Source organism: Bison bison, unplaced genomic scaffold (genome assembly GCF_000754665.1).
Source record: "Bison bison bison isolate TAMUID 2011002044 unplaced genomic scaffold, Bison_UMD1.0 scf7180017863815, whole genome shotgun sequence".
Taxonomy (NCBI): Eukaryota; Metazoa; Chordata; class Mammalia; order Artiodactyla; family Bovidae; genus Bison; species Bison bison.
The window spans coordinates 177,851-182,634 of NW_011494387.1; positions in this window are offsets into that span (position 1 = coordinate 177,851).

Genomic DNA, 4,784 nt, shown 5'->3' on the forward strand with positions numbered 1-4,784 from the left:
CAGCACTTTCCAAGCAGCCCCTCCATCTGCTGACCCCTCTGCCCACCTCCAAGGGCAGGAGCCTCTGAGCTGCGCCCCCCGGTTGGAGAAATCCTCTCTGACTCTCTCCATCACTATGTCAACTCTTTTGAGCTGGAGGTCAGAGACCCTGGGGTGTCTACCAGAGTCGCCCCCAGGTGGCCACCCACCAGGACCTGATGGGCAGAGAGGGCCTCGGAGACTTCCCAGTCCAGTTGGGGTGGGAGGCGGCATCTCTGAGCAGCTGAGGGGGCATCTCCGAGGGATGTGGCCGGCTGGAGGACCACAGGAAGGCAGACCGAGCGGCAGAGGCTGTGGAGGTGTCAGCAGAGCCTCCCAGCACCGTCTCCACTATGTGGGGCTTGGAACTTGGGCTCCTGGCTACTTTGCCTTCCCGTCTGCCAAGGCAAACAGGAAGAGATAGGAGCTGCCACAGCGGACACAAAACCAGGGCAGAATGAAGGCTTCCCGGCCAGGGCAGGGGGAAGGAGGCTACCACGTACTTGGAAGCGAGAGCCGACCTCCTCAGCCACATCTGACTGCCCTCCTGGGGTCCCCCTCACCCGCGCTGGGCGCCTTCCACCGGGCCCTGGCTGAGGAGCCACTGGGGGCAGCGTCTCCGGCAGAAGATCTGGGCTGGTCGTCAGGAGACCTGGGTTCTACATACAGTTTGGCCATTTAATTGTCCTAAGCACCACTGTAGTCAAGGGACTTCTACTCCCCGAGCCTCAAATTCCTCCATCTGTAAAACAAGGCCAATAACGCCTATTCCGAGGGGTAGAGTGAGGAAGCAGGGAGGTATAGGAGGGTGCCCGCAGTGCAAGGTGTACAATTGTTAGTGCTGGTGTGTGTGTGTGTGTGTACACACCTGCCCTTCCCCTCCACCGTGCTGTGTGTGTGGCGCGTGGATGTAGGGTAAGACGGCTGCAGGGCTCAGCTATGTCTTAGCCTATCACTGCCACACTTTGAGGCATAAAAACGGCTCCTCATCTTACCGGTATTCAGTTCTCTTTGCCTTGTCTTACCAACTAAATGCCCTCCTGGCTGAGTCAGGACCTTAATCTGGCCCAGGGCAGGGCGGAAGCCAACCTACACCGTACAAGCTGATGTATGCTGAGTCCTCCTTCCATGCCAGAAACACCCCCAAATACGTTCTATGCATTGGCTTTCTTAACCCTCCACCATCCCTATGAGGTGAGACCTATTTTTATCTCCAGAAGGCAAAACCCAGGCAGGGTAAGAAGCTTGCTCAAGGTCACAGTGGGAGCTGGGAATCCCCTTGTAGGAAGCTGAAGAATCAGTGATTTTCACCATTTCGCCATATCACCTTCCAAACAAGAGCGCAAGGCAGGGATGGGGCGTGTTGACCATTTAGACCAGCATTCACTATACTTTCTTCTGCTAAAGGTGGCATTGCCCAAGAGGGCGGTAGATGCGCCTCAGGGTTGCTGTTCAGTAGCTCAGTCGTGTCCAACTCTCTGTGACCCCATGGACTGCAGCACGCCAGGCCTCCCTGTCCTTCACCATCTCCAAGAGTCTACTCAAAATCATGTCCATTGAGTCAGTGATACCATCCAACCATCTCATCCTCTGTCATCCCCTTCTCCTCCTGCCCCTCAATCTTTCCCAGCAGCAGGGTCTTTTCCAATGAGTCAGCTATTCGCATCAGGTGGTCAAAGTATTGGAGCCTCAGCTTGAGCATCAGTCCTTCCAATGAATATTCAGGACTGATTTCCTTTAGGATGGACTGGTTGGATCTCCTTGCAGTCCAAGGGACTCTCAAACGTGTTCTCCAACACCACAGTTCAAAAGCATCAATTCTTCAGTACTCAGCCTTCTTTGTGGTTCAACTCTCACATCTGTACCAGGGAAGCCTGTGGAAACTAGGGCCTCCTAAGACATTAATCTGGAGAAGGCGATGGCACCCCACTCCAGTACTCTTGCTTGGAAAATCCCATGGACGGAGGAGTCTAGTGGGCTGCAGTCCACGGGGTTGCAAAGAGTCGGACATGACTGAGCAACTTCACTTTCCCTTTTCACTTTCATGCATTGGAGAAGGCAATGGCACCCCACTCCAGTGTTCTTGCCTGGAGAATCCCAGGGATGGGGGACCTGGTGGGCTGCTGTCTCTGGGGTCGCACAGAGTCGGACATGACTGAAGCGACTCAGCAGCAGCAGCAGGACATTAATTGGGCTTCCCAAGTGGTGCCAGTGGTAAAGAACCCGCCTGCCCACGCAGGAGGAGAAAGAGACTCGGGGCAGAGACTACCTCAGGGTAGACAAAGCCAAATGAAAAGAAAGCAAGAAAAAGAAAACCCAAGGCCAAATACTGAGAAAATGAGTTAAAGGAAGAAAATATGTTTGGAGAAAAATGAGTTAAAGGAAGCTAAACAAAGTTAAGATTTCTTTATCATGGGGTATCTGGACTCTAAGTGCTAATGAAGCTGTAAGACTCTAAAAGGGTTAAGAGTAGGCTGTTTCTGGAACAATCTTAGCCAGTGAACACCCTCCTGCCCCCAGTGAAGCCCTCATTAATGTCTTGTTCACTCAGTTGTGTCCGATTTTGTGGCCCCATGGACTGCAGCTCCCATGGACTGTAGCCCACCAGGCTCCTCTGCCCATGGAATTTTCCAGGCAAGAATACTGGAGTGGGTGCCAGTTCCTTCTCCAGGGGATCTTCCAGACCCAGGGATCGAACCCGAGTCTCTTTCACCTCCTGCATGGGCAGGCGGGTTCTTTACCACTGCCACCACCTGGAAAGCCCTATTAACGTCTTAGGAGGCCCTAGTTTTCCACAGGCTTCCCGGGGTAGCTCAGCTGGTAAAGAATCCACCCGTAATGCAGGAGACCCCGGTTCAATTTCCTGCATCAGGAGGATCCCCTGGAGGAGAGAATGGCTACCCACTCCACTATTCTGGGGCTTCCTTGGTGGCTCAGCTGGTGAAGAATCCCCCTGCAAGGAGGGAGACCTGGGTTTGATCCCTGGGTTGGGAGGATTCCCTGGAGAAGGGTTAGGCTACCCACTCCAGTATTCTTGGGCTTCTCTGGTGGCTCAGCTGGTAAAGAATCTGCCTGCAATGCGGGAGACCTAGGTTGGGAAGATCCCCTGGAGAAGGGCGTGGCAACCCACTCCAGTATTTTTGCCTGGCGAATCGCCATGGACAGGAGCCTGGGGGGTTACAGTCCATGGGGTTGCAAAGAGTCAGACACGACTGAACGATTGAGCACAGCACAGTTTTCCACAGAACACAGTTTGCCAACTCGATCTAGACCGGTCCCGTCTGTGTTGGAAGTGAAGACTCCCCAGAGAGGCAAGGAGACTCGCTCCGGTCCCAGGCTCAGGGCTGAGGTCAGGACAAGCTCCTAGCTCCTTGCCGATGGGCGTTCCATCTCCCGGCTTCATTGATTTCCCTCCAGCTTTAATTCACTGCCAGAGCTGTGAACCATGGGCTGTAGTGGGAGTGATGGAATTGAAGGGCAGCGTGAGCATCTTTGAAAATCCCAGCCCGCTTCCTGGGGAAACTGTGGGAGACTGAACCGGGGACCCCCAGGACCCGAATGGCTGGCAGGGACAGGGCCCTGGCCCTCGTATGCCCGTCTTCCTGCCTCCGTCCCAACTGCCCAGGTTCCAGCGGTACTGTACCCAGAGTGACGGCCCTGCAGGGGGCAGGAGGTATTTTTAGCCAGTGACAGCAATGTCTGCTTCTTTTACTGCCTGAGTCATGCCCTAAACATTATTCGGGGATTATTTTCTCTGTAAACAGACCCCCCAAGAAGGGCAGAAGGAGCTGGCTCTGTCCCCCTACCCAGCTATTTTCGTAGATGGGACAGCACAACCATCCTTCAGTGTCAGTGGGGAAGCAGTCCCAGCCTCCCTGGTGGACACTAAGATCTGCAGACGCTCTCGTCTCTCACATGAAATGGGGCAGCGTCTGCTTATAACCTACACAGTCCTTTCTGATACTGTTAAGTCAGCTCGAGATCGCTTGTAATACCCTGTACAATGACGATGTTATGTAAACAATTGTTAATAACAGTGTAAATGTTACGTAAATAGTTGGAGCGGCTGCAGATTCAAGTTTTGCCTTTTGGAATTTTCTGGATTTTTTTTTTTTTCAAACATTTTGCATCCGAGGTTGGTTCAATCCACTGAGCCCGAGGACATGGAAGGCTGACTGTACATACGGAGCTTGAAGAGGAAACCTCACGTTGAAGTGTCACGCGCTCCCTTTCCTCCCACCCCCGGCAGCTGGAGGATCAGACTTCCCTGCGGAGGTTAATCAGGGAGAGCACATATCTGTTCTTCACCAAAGGGAACTCTGCCAGGCCCAGGGCCAGCTCTTCGGAGACTCACACACAGCCTGGCAGAGACCCAGACCCCATGCAGGCCCAGGGCTCCCCAAATCTCAGGCATCCTTACGCCATCTCCGCGGCTTAGGTATCTCATATCCTGCTTTCCTGAATATCTTCCTTCGAATTAGCTGATTTTAACTTCAATAAATGCATTTATAAAAGAAACTTTATATCACTATTGGAAACTCCACGTCACTGGCCAGAAATAGAACGTAACTGTAAAAATAAATCCAACTGGAATCAAAGCAGTCTTATTTGATTCTATCTAGAGACTCCTGTCTGCTTTGGGCTCTGAGCCTGCGGGCCCTGCGGACAGCTATCTTCATCAAAAGGGAAGAGGAGCAACTGTCCAGGGATGCGAGTGTCAAACTGTAACCACCTCGCTGACTTATTCAAAAAGGGGCCAAATCACT